The following is a 17,055-nucleotide window of genomic DNA, read 5'->3' on the forward strand; positions in this document are numbered from 1 at the left end:
TTAAATAAAGTTAAAAAATAAAAATAAATTAAAAAAGAAAGTTGACTACAATATGTCATGGTGAAGATCTTTTCTGATCACGTCTCTTAAGAGTTCTATGTACATCCCATACTTGGATTCCCTTTCTTTCTCCAAATTAGGAAAGTTTTCTGTTATTATTTCACTGAATAGCCCTTCTAATCCATTCTCTCTTTCTACATATTCACAAAGACTCAATTGTTGGGTTGTTTCATATTATCCAATAAATCTCCAATGCTGTTTTTAATTTTTCTAATTTTTTATTTGGTCTTACCATTTCCAAAGATTTTTCTCCTAGCACAGGTATTCATTATTCTGCTAACCAAGTCTGTTGTTAAGAATTTCCATTGTGGCTGGCTCCACGGCTCACTAGGCTAATCCTCTGCCTGCGGCGCCGGCACTCCGGGTTTTAGTCCCGGTTGCTCCTCTTCCAGTCCAGCTCTCTGCTGTGGTCCAGGAAAGCAGTGGAGGGTGGCCCAAGTGCTTGGGCCCTGCACCTGCATGGGAGACCTGGGGGAAGCACCTGGCTCCTGGCTTTGGATCGGTGCAGCACGCCGGCCATAGTCGCCATTTGGGGAGTGAACCAATGGAAGGAAGACCTTTCTCTTGGTCTCTCTCACTGTCTAACTCTGCCTGTCCAAAAAAAAAAAAAAAAAAGAGAGAAAGAGAGAATTTCCATTGTAGTTTATTTGATTTATTGACTTCTTCATTTCTAATATTTGTTTCATTTCTCTTCAATCTTACAGGAAAAGTTTCCCTGTCATGTATGGATTTCTTTAACTCATGAATTTGTTTCCCACATCATCACTCTCCTGAATTCCTTTTCAGGCATTTCATCAATCTCTTTGTCTTCACATTTTTATTTGAAGTGTTGCTGTGTTCTTTTGGGAAAGTCATATTGTCTTCCTTATTCTTGCTTCTTGTATTTCTGCATTATTTTCAGATTTATCAATATATTTGTTGTTTTTCTCCTCTGATGGACTTTATACTTGAACTATGTCTCTGTGACTAAGTTGATCGTCTGTTTTTAAGTGAATACCAGAGGGATCTGCTAGGTGTGGCCAGTGAACTCTGGTGAGAGCTCAAGGTATGGTGAGAATCCAGGATGACACCCAAGATGGGCATGTCAGCAGGGGAGATGGTGATCATGCCTGTTGGTGTAATCTCAGTCTCACCTCCTCTACTATTCCAAGGTGATCAATGACTGGGGTGATCCCACAACGGGTACAACACCTATCCATGCTGGCACATGAATTGCATAACGGATCTGTGTGGTACTCAGTGTAAGCAAGGAACCTTTGGCAGTGACCCAGCCCACGCCATCAGGGACCTCTGAGCCTCTGATGCCAGACACAGTGTTTGCCCAGAGACCCAGATACACCCTGGGCCCTATCATGCAGTCACAGTATTCCCGCAGTCACAGCTACGGGGTGCTGACCTGCATGTCTGTCCTGTCCAAAGAGAGAGCAAAGAGGTTCTCAGAGCCAGCTGCTCATGGGTGCTCTGCCTTGGGATTTTGAGTCTTGGAACCTGTAATATGTGGACAGGAAGGGGGCACCTCACATTCCTATGTGGTTGCCTGGTCTCTAGTTTAACCCTTCAAGTGAAAGTCAGTGGGTAATGTGGATTTTTCCCTCACAAAATCCCCTGCACAAAAGCAAGCACCACCTCTACTGGTGTCAAGAGGGCACCTTCTCCCCACCAGTGCCAGGCACCTTTGTCAGGAGCTTGAAGAAATAAATGCTTTTTCTTTCACTGGATTAGGCGGATAAGATGCCCTCTGTTAGGGCGCCATTCCAGACTCAGTGTGGTCTGCAAAGCTCTTCCCCATACAAAATCACCAATGGCCTAGGCTGCACAGTCTCTTCACAATGCAATTTCCGAAGCTGGCACCTCCTCCAGTCCCTGGCTGCGGGAGTCATGGGAGGTGTCCCCACTCATTGCTACAGGTCTGCACCTTCCCCACTACCTCTGTATCCCTCTTCCTTCTGTAGAGTTTTCACCGCAACTAGTCCCTGGGGATGCACTGCCTCTCCTTTTCTTCTGCTATTTTCCTGTAGTCAAAAGCAGCCATCTTTTCCCCATTCAGACATCTTGGAGTCTGCAATTTTTTTTCATTATGGAATTGGGCTTGTGTGCCATCACACGTTTTATAAAGACATATATGTGCTTTATTTAAATATAAAGAAATGAAAAAATGATAGTAGTAGGGATAATCAAATAAAACATGACTGGTATTCATCAAACAGCTCCAATTATTTTCATTAGTTTTATTACTGAGGAATTTGAACACTGGCTTCATGAACAGTTTTTCATGTTTAATGACTATTTGTATTTTTTAGAATATTCCAGTCCTATGTCTTCTCCCTCTCCTTCTTCTTTTTTGACAGGCAGAGTTAGACAGAGAGAGATAGAGACAGAGAAAGGTCTTCCTTCCTTTGGTTCACCCCCCCAAATGGCTGCTACAGCCGGTGCACTGCGCTGATCCGAAGCCAGGAGCCAGGTGCTTCCTCCTGGTCTCCCATGCGGGTGCAGGGCCCAAGCACTTGGGCCATCCTCCATTGCCTTCCTGGGCTACAGCAGAAAGCTGGACTGGAAGAGGAGCAATCGGGACAGAACCGGTACCCCAACCAGGACTAGAAATTGGAGTGCCAGCGCCTCAGGCAGAGGATTAGCCTAGTGAGCCATGGCACCGGCCCTGCCTTTTTATTCTACCAAACTGTTTTTTTTCTCATCAGTTATTAAGAAAATAACTTTCACTATTTTGCCATGGTTTTAACTGCCAATCCCTGTTATCCTAGAAGTATTTGAGGGGCTGGCACCGTGGCTCACTTGGTTAATCCTCCACCTGCAGCACCGGCACCCCATATGAGCACCAGCTTCTAGTCCCGGCTGCTCCTTTTCCAGTCCAGCACTCTGCTGTGGCCCGGGAGGGCAGTGGAGGATGGCCCAAGTGCTTGGGCCCCTGCACCTGCATGGGAGACCAGGAGGAAGCACCTGGCTCCTGGCTTCGGATCAGTGCAGCGCCAGCCATGGTGGCCATTTGGGGAGTGAACCAATGGAAGGAAGACCTATCTCTTTGTCTCTCTCTCTCACTGTCTATAGCTCTACCTGTCATATTTTTTTTTAAAAAAGTAGTATTTGAAAGCAAGTATGACATACTATATCATTTATTTTGTAGATGTTTCAGTATTTACTGCTAAAGGATGAAAAAAGTACAATAACCTCACTTGAAATTCAATCCCCTGCTTTCCAGGTTCCCCACCTGGTGGAAGAGGCAGAAGGTCAGGTCCCCGTGGAAGGAGACCATCTTGCACTTCCCCTCCAGAGCCCTGTCCTCGGGCTCATTGGCTGCACGCAGAGACTTGAGCAGCCCCTGCATTGGCAGGCCCTGTCCACAACGGCACTGCTCACCACCACAGGCACCAGGGCTGCCCACGACATCCCAGAGCTATGCGGCCCTGCACCGCACCCACTGTCACTGCCACTGTGTCCCCTTCCTAGTCCTTGTCCTCATCCTCCCTGTCCTCTGCTGGCCCTGAGGACCCCGCCCCGCTGGCCTCCCCACAAGCTGCCCTGGCAATCGTGACCTGCCATGGGGGTCACCGCAGCCCAGGCCTGGGAACTGCGTGAGCACGAGCGGTGGCAGTGCCAGCGAGAGCTGCAAGAGCTTGGCTGCTAGGGGAGAGATACAGTGAGCCCTTTGAACCACAGAGACTGAGGCAGGCCTCCAGGCCTGGCTGTGCTCCAGTAAGCCCCCAGCCCCCACTCCCTAGCCACAGCTCCCAGCAGCAGCCAGTGCTCTGTCCAGGGGCCCTCAGTCTCTGTGCCCTGTACCTCTCTCTGGCCACAGGCCATCCCCCCATTCCTCTCACCTCTGAACCCATGCACCTGCCAGGAACTTGCTTTCCTAAGGCAAGCCCTGCTTCTCCACCAGCTGGGGGCTTTTGAAGCCCCCAGACCCTCTCACTGTGGCAGGGAGACAGAGATGGAGCTGAACTCCTGGGAGGGCTCAGTCAGTGCCCGTGAAGTTAATGGATGAATAGTGCCCACAGTGTGACACTGGCTCTCAGATGCCAAAGCTGGGTTGTCCAATAGTCTGTAGGCCCCTCCTCTGCCCTAGCAGCCCCTGGTCTCAGGTCCCCACAGAAGGAAACCCGGCTTCGAATCCCAAGCCTGCCCTACTCACTTGCCGAGCGTCCCTGGCCAATCAGATCCACCCGTGTCCTCACTGCCAATGAACAGGGCTACTCAGTCCTCCATCAGTGCATAAATGAACTTCGGGCCTGTAGGGGCAAGATGGGGACAAGATGAGATTCCAGGTTGGGGGGGAGCATGGATGCAGACCAGGTCACTGTCCCCTCACTCCTGACCTTCTGCTCCTTGGCAGATGCACCTTGTTGGTGCCCAACTCAGTGCCCTTGACCCGACACCTGGACGCCCTCCCCTGGGTTGTGTATGGCTTCCTCCCTCCTGTCCACCTTTCCTGATGCCACCTCAGGGTGATGGGGTCCTGGGGGTGCCACAGAGGAGCAACAGGGGCTTGGGGGACCCCAGCAAAGAGTTGGGGTGATGGCCCTTAGAAATCAGGAAGGCCTCCCAGGGAACGGAACTGTGGGTAAGGTCTCGGAGGATGCATAGGAGTTCACCCAGTAAGAAAAAATAGGCCAGCACCAGCCTCTGCCCACCCAGGTCTGCAGCTGCTCCAGCTTTTGACAACACAGCTGGCCCCACGCTGCCCACTGTGGCCTGGTGAAGGTGCAGAGGAGACAGAGGCCTGTGCCCAGCCCCTTCCTGGCTCTCACCCTCCAGCCACAGGCTCACCTGGAGAGGAGAGCCCAGGCGTCCCCAGGACAGACAGGAGCCGCCATCGCCTCCCAGGGCGTTCACCTCCCCCACGTTCACCTCTAGATGGGGGCCTCTGTCTCCTCTGACACAGTCCCCCAGGGGCGAAACGCTCCTGCGTCCTTAGCACAACTGCCTTTCCAGGGAAGGCACTGCTGTGCCCCAGCTCACCAGGGCCGACGCAGCTGGCAGCTCGGTGCCTGGCACACTCCCCACTCCCACCTCGAGGCTGGCACAGTGGGCAGACACCTGAGTCCCCTACAGTTTCCCCCAGAGGCCCACAAGGCCCAGGATGTGCTGCCTCTGAGTTGGCCGCAGCCATGGGGAAAACAAACAGCACTCTGGCTTAAAAGGAGGAAAGAGCGGAGGTGGGCTTCCTGAGAAGGAGCTGCCCCTCGGGACTGGGCGGTTTCTCTGGAGCCGAGCTGGCCCAGTCCTTGTCCCTATGCTGTCTGGCCCCTGTGGGCAGCTGAGCTGCAGCCCCTGACATGTGGGAGTGGCAATGGCTGAAGCAGGTGGGCTTTGCATGCTCTAGTTCATCTCCTTTAACCACAGCCCTGGGAGAGAGGCACTGTCCTGGCCATCTGTCCCAGCAGATGGAGAAACTGAGGCATGCAACAGGAAGAACATGGGCCCCAGGCGGCAGAGCTAGAGCAGGACTGAGCCAGGGTAGTTGTGGCTTTTGGGTCTGCCACGCCCGGCCTGCCCGGCCTCCAGGCTCTGCTCCCCCCCCCCCCACCCAAAACGAGGGCCACCACCTGAACTCCTCCAGGCCTCCTCACCTTTGATCTGCTGGCTGTTCCGCTGTGGGGGTCCCAAGTCCAAGTATCCATGCTTCCCCCTGCCGGACCATGGCATCCCGGGGCCCTTCCTCTGAGGCTTGGGAGGGGTCCCGTCTCCACTGGGTGCACTGTCCAGGCCTTGCTGTCTGGGATCCGGGCTCTCCCTCTGACACCACCTCTGGCCTGGCTCTGGCCTCCTCAGCTGTGCTTCTGGGGACCGCGGCTGCTGCCGCTGCGGAGGCCTCCTGCTCTCTACCTACTCATCCGACCTTTGCGTCCACATCATCCCCGTGCCCACTGGGGCCCGGCTCCCACTCTCGAGGTCCAGCCTCCCGGCCCCGGGAGCTCTCGGCGCCCCTCCCCCCAGTCTCGTGGGCTCTCCTCTAGGTCCCGGCTTCAGCGTCCCATTCCTGGTGGCTGGGCCAAGGGGGCCAGGGCCGTCTCCGCGCTGCTCTGGGGTGAAGCCGCCATGCCTGCTGTGGGGGCTCTCTCCGGCGAGTGCTCCGAATCTGGTCCCTATTCTCCATCTTCTCCCAGGTCCTGGGGCTCCCCGCGCCCTAGTCTCTGGTGGCTTCTTCGTTCCTGGGCAGTCTCGGGCCCCCATTCTCTGACGCTTTCTCCTCCCTCCTTGGGGGCGTCAGCTCCCTATTCTCCAGTGCTTTCTCTGCTCTCTAGAGGGACCCTGGGCCCCCATTCGCCGCCGCCCCCTTCCCCTCATCGGGGACTTTCTGTCTCCCGCTCTCCAGTGCTGTCGCCCCGTTCACGGGAAGCCTCAGGCTTGGGGCTCTCTTCCCGCTGCCCAGGGCTGGCAGGTCCATGTTCAGGCCCCGGGGCTTTCTCTCTGTTCCCGGGGCCTCTCCCAGCCTTCCTGGGTCCTGCCTCCCGTGGTGTCCGCCCCTTGTCCCCTAGGAGGTTCCTTGTCAAGTCCTCCCGCAAGGACATCAGCAGCTGCTCTGTGCTCACTTGAACTACGAAGGTCAGCTTCTTCTGGGACCCCACGAGCGGGAAGGGACCCGGGTCTGCGGGCGGCCAGGGCGCTCCTGGGTCGGGTGGCTCAGGGGAGCCCGTGGCAGAGGGACCCCTCCCTCCTCCTCGGCCGCCCCTCACCTGGGAAGACTCCCTCAGGGGAAGAAAAGGGTCTCGGTCTCGTAGCCGCTGTCCCCTGGCTTGGGAACCCGAGAGGACGGGCCTGAGCTGGGACTGGCCATGGCGGGGGGGTTCGGGGGACGCACCCAGGTCCGCGGGTGCCTGGGGAGGTGGTAGCGGCGGCGGCGGGGGCGGAGGGGGGTCGAGGAGCCGGAGGTGGCCCCCGCTCGGGGTACTGGGGGCTGCTGCTTTCATGAGGAGGTCCAGAAACACAGAAGGGCTGGGGGAGGTCGGCCAGGGAGCGCTGTTCTGCCCGCAGGGAGGAGTCGTCCTCGGTAGGGGGTGGGGACAGCCAACAGCAGGGTGTCCCCTCCAACTGCCAATGGCCAACCGCCCACAACTTAATGAGGCTCCAGCGGCAGGCAGGAGCAGGAGGCCCCCTTGTGGCTGCACAGGGGCACGGCAGGGGCCCTCGCGGCTGAGGCTTCCCCCCAAGGGTGCTGCTGTCCTCGCGGGAGAGCTGCCCTCCTCCTCCTCACTCCCCCAGCACCTCGGCAAGGTCTCCCGCCAGCGTCTCCCCCGCGCCCCAGCCCCTGGGAACTCAGCTGCTCAGCAGGAAGCTGCCTGATGCAGAGGACTGGGCCGGGAAGGGCCGAGGCACCGGAAGAAGGGGGAGGCCAAGTCTTGGACACTAGCTGGGGGACCACGGGAGGGGCCTGAGGGGCAGGCACGCCTGGGTCCAGAGGGTCCCAATCATTAGGGAAGAGGGACTCCGGGTGGGAGCCGCGCTCCTACAGGCGAATGTAGTACTCGCTGCTCACTGAGGGGCTGCGGGCACTGATGAGGAGCAGCACACTGGGTGTGGACAGCGCCTTGTAGATGGGATCCGAAGGGCTGCCAGGTGGCGCTGCGCCGCCCCGCCCCAGCCCGCCCCGCGCCGGGCCATCTCCCACAGCACTGGAGGTTCAGGCCGCGGCTGCTCTCAGCGATCCTGAGCACCTCATTGGGATCAGCCCCGGGGAAGCCATCATCCCGAAGCAGGAAGTGGACGAGAGGTGCCGGGGCGCCACAGGCCTCACATGCGGTCCCGCCCCGCCACCTCCTAGGCCACCCTGGTGCCCTGGACTCCCAGCCCTGTGAGGCATGGTGGGACTGGGGTCCCTTTGGATCCAGGGCTGGAGGCGGGACTACAGGACGAGGGGACTGTCCCTGGTCCCCCTTCTAACCTCAGCTTCCCCAACACCCTGGCCCTGCCTCACCCTGGTCCTCATCAAGGTCAAGACCCTGGCTGGGGGCCCTCATGGCTCCATTCCTACAGCCAGAAGCCTGCCTCTGCAGCTGGGGCCACCACTGCCTCCTTCCCACCCCTGCCAGTGTGCCCCTCATAGCCCCTGCCTGATCAGAGCCCCACCCTCACCTCCTCCCACTGGTGTGTGCCCAGGCCCCGCCCCCACCTCCCACTAGTGCGTGCATAGGCCCCGCCCCTCACCTCACCTGGTGAGGGCACAGGCCCCGCCTTCACGAGGCTCCACCCGAGGCCCCTCCCCACACCTCCCACTGGTGCTGCAGAGACCCTGCCGCAAACCTCTTTCCACTGGTTTGAGTACACGCCCCACCACCAAGAGGCCCCGCCCAGCCCCTCCTCCCACTGGTGCTGCAAGGCCACGCCCCGAGGCCCCGCCCCACACCTCCTCCCACTGGTGGATGTAGCCATGACAGCCACAGTAGGTGCAGCAGGCTGAGGATCTTGGTGAAGCTCATGATGCGCAGGGCGCACGCCATCTTGTAGACCTCAGAGTCGATGCCCTTCTCCACGATCAGGAAGATGTAGTCCACGGGGATGGAGGACACGAAGACCATCAAGAACCACGTGCGCAGGTACCTGCGCTTGATCTTTTCAGGGTCCAGGATGATCTCTGTGTTGTCCTCCACCACGATGCCCATGCGGAAGTTGAGTGCCAGGTCCAGGAGGAAGAAGGTGTCAGAGACCACATTGAAGATGATCCAGGGGGCAGTGGTCTCCTCCTGAAGAAGGTGATGCCCTGGGGATGTTGATCAGGTTGCCCACCATGAGCAGCAGCATGGTGAAGTCCCGTAGAACCTGCGGAGGAAGGCCCGGGCCTGCGTGCCTGGACAACCAAGGATGGGGAGTCCCCCGCCCCCGCAGTGCTGACCACGTCTGGACCTCACCAAGGCGGGGCCTCTGCTCCCCTGCCGGTGCTGACCACCCCAGCACAACATCAAGGGTGGGAGCTGAACCCCCCACCACCACCACAGCGCTAACCACCTCTGGACCTCACCAAGGCCAAGGGCACTCAGTGCACACAGAATATCACAAGGTCTGAAGGAGAGCTGCCCCCAGGAGTGGGGGTGGGGAGGGCCCTGGGCGCTGGCTCAGATGGCGCTGGTGCAGATGGACCCAGCCCGTCTGGAGCCAGGGCCAAGGGTGCCAGTCCAAGGTGTGGAGAGAGGTGAGAGGCTGAGGCCCATGGGACTTGGCAAGGTCTGGCATTGGCTCCGGCAGCCGCAGGGACAGGAACGATGGGCAGTGTTCCGACAGCCCAAGGTCAACCCCAGGACTCCACCTGGGGGCAGAAGAGGCCCCACCTCCCCGGGCAGATGGCAGGCTGGGAGAAAGCACCTGGCAGGGATGAGCACAGGCCTGTTGGCGAAGGGGAAAATACCATCAGTCCCCCAGGGAGGACACCAAGTGTCCTCCCAGAGCCGGGGCGGTCACTCTGCTGACAGCATCCAGGAGCACTGGGCACGGGGCCAGGACAGGAGCCTGCGTACCAGGGACGTGCTCACAAGGGACAGCACATGACAGGCTGCCTGGCTGGGAGAAGCTTCCCTCCGGCTGGTGGCTTGGGGTTCAGGGTTCAACCCCAGGGGCCCCAGTGTCTGCCAACAATACAGTAGACAGTGAGCATGGGAGGAGTGTGTGCCTGGCAGCCAGCCAGCCCCTTCTGGGTCCTGCCCCCCAGCATCATCTGCCTAAACTCCTCCTGGGGCTCCACCTCCACAGCTTTGGGTTTTCAGTTTCTGCACAGGTTCACGGGCCAGGTTCTGTTCACACGAGTGTCCTGCCCAGGTCAAGGAACCCACGGCTGTGTCACAGCCCCCATGTCTGCCATCCTGCTCTGCTCCAGGGCCTCACCGCACCCTGACCACGTCCTTCCCACTGGGGCCCCGAGTAATCAAGACAGGCCATGAAGGGGCTGGTGCTGTGGCATAGTGGGTAAAGCCACCGCCTGCAGTGCCAACATCCCATATGGACACCGGTTCGAATCCTGGCTGCTCCACTTCTGATCCAGCTCTCTGCTATGGCCTGGGATAGCAGTAGAAGATGGCCCAAGTCCTTGGGTCCCGGCACCCACATGGGAGACCTTGAAGAAGCTTCAGGTTCCTGGTTTTGGATTGAGACAGCTCTGGCCACTGTGGTCAACTGGGGAGTGAACCAGTGGATGGAAGACCTCTCTCTCTCTCTCTCTCTCTGCCTCTCCTTCTCTCTGTGTTAACTTTCAAATAAATAAATCTTTAAAAAAAAATCCATGGGGCGGGCGTGTGGCATGGGGCTGGCTGTTGGGGGCATTTCAGGAGTGAACCAAGGGATGAGGTGGTCTCCCTTTCTCTGCCTTTCAAGTAAAGTGAAAATAGGTAAAACTTTTTAAAAAACAAAGCCTGAGAAATTAAAAAGAAAAAAGCTACCCGCTTCCAAACAGCAAGGAGACAGGGCCGCAAGAGGAGGAGGAGCACCATGGGTCTGAGCTCCACCGGCGGCCCAGGCTGCTCCTCTCGAACCCCTCTTGCTGGGGGGCCGTACGCTGAACACCCGCTGTCGGAGGCCAGCACACCTGGGCCTGCGGGAGCCCTTGCACGAAAGGCTTCACTTGCACAGGGAGACGTCTCCAGAGAACCATCTTGGCCCAGCGCCGGCCAGGCTGCCAGCCCTCTGTGCCGGCCCCCGCTCCCCCGCTGCAGCCTGCTGGCCTGGCCGCCTGGCCCCCTCCAAGCTCCCATGTCCGGCACCAAGGGACCCTCGCCTCCATCGCAACCGCCCCCTCCCGCCCAGCCCGTCTCAGTGTAGTTACAGCCCCACGGCTCTGGGCCAGTGTGCAGTGTCAGTCTTTCCCACATAAAAAGACGCCCACCGGGCACCCAGGAGGGCAGAAGGCTCCCAGCGTTCGAGGTCCAAGTCCTGCCGGTCTGGCTTCCCCCACTGGGCCCGAACGCCAGGAAGCCAGGGACACACTCAGGTTAGGCCCCGCCCCAGCCCCACCCCTCCAAAGCCCGCCCCAGTGGCCCCACCTACTTCCAGGGCCCGCTCCCAGCGGCCCTGCCTTCCATGCCCTGCCCCAAACTGCTGGTCCTGTTGCGAGGAGCCTGGGACGCCCGCATCCTCCCTCTCTGCAGGTCCCAGCCTCTGGGGAACACCTGTCAGCCTCCCCGTTTAGGTCAAATAGTTTTTAAGTAAAGCAGACTAAGTTGGCAACCGAGTCGTTTTCAAACCACGCAGCGGTTTGCGGGCCTAGAACCGAGAGACAGAGGGTGTGAAGCTTCATGGGAACACTGGTGGTGGCGGATCAGGGACTCTCCGGGAGCACTGGTGGGGGGTCTGGGACTCTCCGGGAGCACTGGTGGTGGGGGTCAGGAACTCTCCGGGAGCACTGGTGGGGGGGTCAGGGACTCTCCGGGGGGGTGGAGAGGGTCAGGGGCTCCACACGGGATTTGGGGTTGGGGGAAGAAGGTCGGGGGGTTCATGGTAGCACTGATGGGGAGGCTGAGGAGCTTCATAGGAGCTTGGGGGTGGAGCAGAGTCCGCCCAGGTCAGCGGTCCCGTGGCTGAGCAGGCAACCATGAGAAGGGCTGGGCCTGAACCCACCACCCTAGCTCAATGCAGGCAGAGGAAGCCCGGATGTTGTCCCGGGCAAGAGCTCCTGCAGGCCCCGCCCCTCCCCAGCACGGCCCAAGTGGTGCCTGGCATCTACCTCGGGGTCGGATCCTGAGGAAATCATCCAAAAGGAAGAGAAAAACATTAAAAAGCAATTTATACCCAGGCATGCATAGCAGCTCTGTCCGCGAGAGCCAGAGGCTGGCCAGGGCCCAACTCAGGCTGGCCCGGGCTGGCCACTGCCCACCAGTGACCTGGGCACTGTGGGGGTGGGGGCAGAGGCTTCTGGTCCCAGAGACAGGGCCATGGGGAAGCACCTGCAATGTTGGGAAGACCCAGCCCTCACTTCCACCCCCGATGTGCAGCCTGGACCAGCCACTTTCCTGCTCAGACCCCTGGGTCACCGTCTGGCCTTGGGAGCTCCCTGACCCCAAAGGTCATCTGGCCCCATGGCAGCTGGCTGATCAGACACCAGCTTGGGTGACGGAGGGGAAACTGAGGCGCATCAGGCCGTGAGGGGTCAGCTCGCAGCTCTGCTGCTCAGCCCCAGGGGTCCTCAGCTCCTGCTGAGACCCCAGCATGGAGACCAGGTCCTCCCCGCGGGGTGTGAAGTTGGAGTGGAGCGGGAGGCAGCCAGGAATCAGGGAGTAAATCCTGGAGGGATTAGAGGGATTAGGCTCTAAGCTGGGGCTGCACAGCAGGTGTCACAGATTAAGAGACAGAGATGCCACCTCCCCTGCCAGGGACGCTCACTGGCCAGAGAAGCCTAGGGCAGCAGCAGCGATGAGACCATCCTGGGGCACCACAGGCAGGGGTGGGGGGGCGCAGGGCTGCGGCTCAGGTGCCCTGGGATGGCTGGATGTGGGGTGAGGGTCAGAGGCTGGACAGCAGGAAGCTGAGCAGGGACCCCTAGGTCACAGTAGGGCAAGTTTCCCAAGCAGGGAGTTGGGGAAGAAACAGGGGAGGAGGGCCCCCAGCCACCCTGATCCCTCCTCCCACACTCCCTAGGAGAGGCTGGTGACTGACCCCTGCCATGGCCACCCAGCAGCCACCGTGGGGGACTGGAGGATGTGGCCCCCGCCCCCTGTCTTTCAGCAGCATGGCACATATGTGCTGTGGACTGGAAGAGGCCCACGCAGAGCTGCAGGGTGGGCAGAGCTGGGGCCAGGACCTTCCCCTACCCAGAAGGAGGCCCACCAGAGGCCAGCAGGACCCTCAGAGTCAGCGCAGCTGCCACCATACCATCTAGCCCAAGCTCCCTTCTCCTCGAGTGTCCTCTGCCTGGGACCCCTCCTTCCACCTGCCCAACTCTGCCCGGGACCTCCTGCCCCTGGAACCAGAACAGCAGCATCCCCAGCTTGGCAAGCAGGGGTCCTCAAGGGTCCTAGGTGGGCTCAGGCCAGTTTATTGAAGAGGAATCGGGGGCAGGAAGCAAACTTCATGCTCGAGGAGGGGACAGCACCGGCCTGGGATGGGCCCCGTGAGGAAGAAAGAACAACGTGAAGGGGACATGGAGAGGACCCTGGCCAGCACCCCACACAGATGGACACACAGACACAGAGGGACACATGAGACACAGACACATGCATGAGGACACACAGGTACTTGTCCAAGTCCATAGGAGAATGAACTTCAGTGTTTGCTTTGGTCCCACTTAGGTCCAGCAGCCCCTGGCACTCATGCTGTCCACTGCCTGTCCCTGGGTCTGTCCCATTCCCCACAGGCCTGGAGAGGGCCCCTGCCCTGCCGTGCACCTACCACACCACGGCAGAAGTCAATGTTCTGAATTAAGCCGGGAGCCCGCAGTGTGGCTGTGTCTCTCTGGGATCCCAGAGTCTGGGGGCACATGGTGACCACAGCAGGGCCTGAGGCCCCAGCGACTTTGCTGGGAAACTTTTAGGTCCCTTTTTAAAATGTGGCTAATCAGAGCCAGCGCCCCACATGAGCACTGGTTTGAGTCGCAGCTGCTCCACTTCTGATACAGCGCCCTGCTATGGCCTGGGAAAGCAGTGGAGGGTAGCCCAAGTGCTTGGGTCCCTGCATCCACATGGAGACCTGGAAGCAGCTCTTGTCTTCAACCTGATCCAGCCCCAGCTTTGGCCAACTAGCGAGTGAACCAGCAGATGGAAGACCTCTATCTCTGTAACTCTGCCTTTCAAATTAATTAATTGGTTAATCTTAAAAAAATAATAAAATAATGTGGCCACTGGGTCTCATGTTGCCCCTCCCCCCAGCCCCCAGGGACGATTCATTTGTCTGGCTGGCCCCTCACTTGGTCACAGCAGTTGAAGAGCCCTCGCCGCCCACAGCATCTCCCACCCACCCTGGGGACAGCTGCCCCCAGCAGCAGAAAGTCCAAGACCTCTTACTGCCCAAGGAAGGGACGACTGACTCAGTGCCCAGCCTCAGCCCTGCACCCACTCCCCGCCCATAGGCGTCCTGCTGGTGGTGGGGCGGTCATGCTGGAGGCAACTGGGCTGGAGGGGAGACGCAGCCCTGTGACCAGATGGCACTGGGCCTGGGCCAAGAGCAGGAAGCCCATGGCTCCTGACCGTCCTGCATCAAACACGGGACCACTGAGCCGACCCACCTGAGCTTTCCCGAGCTAGACAGGGGTTGGCAAGTTCAGGCTGCTGGCGGGGTCTGACTGCACCGCTGGGAACCGGACTTTGTTCCACGGCCCTGGACCCCAGAGTCTGCAGTTCTCAAGCACTGAGGGTGGGGAGGGGTCAGGAACCAGAAGTTCTCAGACCCTGCTCTGCAGGCCTGGGTAGGGGGCCTCCGGGAGCAGGAGAATCTGGGCTCTGTGGGCCCAGGCTCGGGCAAGGACTGCCAGGGCAGAGGGCGCGGCGGGCCTGGGCGCTGTCCACGGTGCTTTAGTCTCCCACTCCCTGAGCGCAGGCCAGGAGGGCCCCAGAGGCGCCCCACTCACCCCGCCCGCGCACGCAGCCCGGACACACCCGGTGCATGCCTCCTGCACCATTGGGCCCGCGTTCCCCGGAGCCCCGCGCCCGAGGCCCAGCTCACGTTCATCTCGCCCGGGGAGAGAGGAGTCCACTCACAGCGGCCCGGCCCTGGACCCTGCCCAGTGCCTGGGCGCGCACGACCCGCTCACGCCTCGGTGGCTACATGCCCACCTTCACCCTGCACAGCTCCCGCGGCTCCCGGAGACGCCGAGCCCCGCCCCCTCTCAGGCTCGCGGGCCCCACTTAACCCCATCCCCGCCCGCCCGCCCGCCCTTCCTTCTGCTCGAAGGCCGGGTTGCCCTCCACTCCTCCTCAGCGCACAGCCCCGGGCTCTGCCGCCGTGTCCTGTGACAGGGGGAGAGGGTGCCCCCCGAGAACGGCCGGCGCGCTAGCTGAAGTCCCCGGGCTGGTGGATGATCCAGGCCCCCGCGGACTTCATGCGCTCTTGCTCGCACTCCACCGCCATCTGGCTGCTGAACATGCGCAGCGAGAACTTGTTGACGCCCGGCTGCAGGAGCGCGCCCAGTTGGCGCTACATGAAGCTGGCCGGGCTGCCGCGTGGTTCCCCGGCCGGCCCGCCTCCTCGCTGCCCGCCTCCGCCGCTGGCCCCGCGCCCGCGGTCGCCCCGCTGCACGAGAACACCACCTTGGGGCCGCGCGCCGGGCCCTAGGGCCCCGCGGGGCTGTACTGCGGGTCCCGCGCCCGCACTAGCCTTGCGGGCTGCCCTTGGCCGCGCTAGCCACGCCGGGGGTGCCCGAGCCGTCGCACCAGCTGTCCCGGCTACAGAGCCGGGCGGGTGAGCCGCCTTCGTGCGCTGCCCTGGGGGCCATGGGCCAGGGCCGGGCGGGCTCCGCTGGGGGTGCGGGGTCAAGGGGGCGGCGCGGGCAGCTGCTGCTTGGGGGGGGGGGGGGCGCTGGAGGTGGTGCAGGGGTCTCGCCCAGACTCTGGACTCTCCCCGGGCTGCCCGCCGCCCCCCGCGCGCATCCTTAGCGAGGCGGCGCAGGCAGGGAGCGGAGCAGCCGCCCTCACCGCTGGCCCGGGCCGAGCCCGAGGGAGGGGCGCGGAGTCTCCATGGCGGGGCCGAGGTTGGGGGGGTCGCCCCGCCTCTGCCTGCACCCCCTGCCCGCTCGCTGTGCTCTGGCGGAGGAAACTGAGGCCGCGGGGTCGGACGCCCAAGGTTATGCAGCCTTGGGCCCGCGGAGGCAGCCGAGGGGAAATTGAGGACCAGCACTGTGGCACAGCAGATTATTACCCTGGCCCGAAGTGCCGGCATCCCATATGGGCGCCGGTTCTAGTCCCAGCTGCTCCACTTCCAATCCAGCTCTCTGCTATGGCCTAGGAAAGCAGTAGAATATGGCCCAAGTCCTTGGGCCCCTGCACCAGTGTGGGAGACCTGGAGGAGACTCCTGGCTCCTGGCTTCAGATTGGCACAGTTCTGGCCATTGTGGCCAATTGGGGAGTGACCCAGCGGATGGAAGACACCCCCCCCCCCCCGCCTACCCTATGTGTAACTCTCTCAAGTAAAAAATAAAAAAATCTTTTAAAAAAAGAGGATGATAGGGAACTTATGTGATCTTTCTTCTAGTAAGAACTTTTTAAAATTTATTTGAAATGCAGTTTGAGAGAGAGAGAGAAGGAGAGGGGGAGAGAGAGACAGATATTCAATGTACTCCCCAAATGGCTGCAATACCCAGGACTAGGCCAGGCCCCACTCAGGAGCCAGAAGCATCCTCTGGATGTCCCAAGGGGGTGCAGTGGAACAAGAACTTGTGCCATCTCCCACTGCTTTCCCAGGCCTTCAGCAGGGAGCTGGATCAGAAACAGTACAGTTGGGACTCAAACCAGAGCCCATATAGGGTTGCAGGCACTGCAGACAGCAGCTTAGCTCACTGTGCTACAGTGGCAGACCCCCCTTTCTACTGCTACACCACTGAACATTTTAGCAAAGGACAAATCCCTTTGTCTTATCCTTACAGAGAAGGCTCCGTGTAAAATGACATGATCTTCAAACTCATGAAGGTCCTCAACTACAGATAATGCCTGATATTTGATATTTGGGAAAGCCAACTTAAGTCAGCATTAAGTCTATGATTCTGTAGGTTCTTTACATGAGAAAGCACCAACTCCAAGGATAAAAAGGATTAGGAAAAATATTAAGGACTCTATTGACAGGCTACTGTATCTGCATTATTTTAGTTTGGACACTGTTTCCAAAAATAATAATTGTCTTTCTTTTGGAATTGGGCTGCAGCCCACCAGTGGCCTCCAGTTACTAAACTTGTACACTTGGTATGACTGACTTTTGTGCAGTGAAAATAGGTGCTGGGCAGGAGAACTGCTTCCCTTTCTAAAATCTCTTGCCTACTGAAAAGATAAGAGTATCCATGAATGTCTGTGCCTGGATTCTAGAAGATTCTGAGAGTTACAAAGTGTTCAGGGAGAAGAGAAGATATAAATATATGATCTG

At 59.5% G+C, this 17,055-nt stretch overlaps 2 pseudogenes across 1 annotated transcript; both read right to left on the bottom strand.

The window, feature by feature from the left end:
- Nucleotides 1-3,178: 3,178 nt before the first annotated feature.
- On the bottom strand, nt 3,179-8,002 carry LOC138846900 (serine/threonine-protein kinase LMTK3 pseudogene; annotated as a pseudogene). Its single transcript, XR_016225730.1, has 3 exons — nt 7,991-8,002; nt 5,646-7,952; nt 3,179-4,304 (listed from the first exon to the last, which is right to left on the bottom strand). The product of XR_016225730.1 is annotated as a serine/threonine-protein kinase LMTK3 pseudogene (transcript).
- Nucleotides 8,003-8,221: 219 nt separating this feature from the next.
- Nucleotides 8,222-15,418, bottom strand: LOC138847075 (potassium/sodium hyperpolarization-activated cyclic nucleotide-gated channel 2-like; annotated as a pseudogene).
- Between the last annotated feature and the right edge of the window lie 1,637 nt (nt 15,419-17,055).

Source organism: Oryctolagus cuniculus, chromosome 19 (genome assembly GCF_051225735.1).
Source record: "Oryctolagus cuniculus isolate XC-2025 breed Fujian yellow rabbit chromosome 19, ASM5122573v1, whole genome shotgun sequence".
Lineage (NCBI taxonomy): Eukaryota > Metazoa > Chordata > Mammalia > Lagomorpha > Leporidae > Oryctolagus > Oryctolagus cuniculus.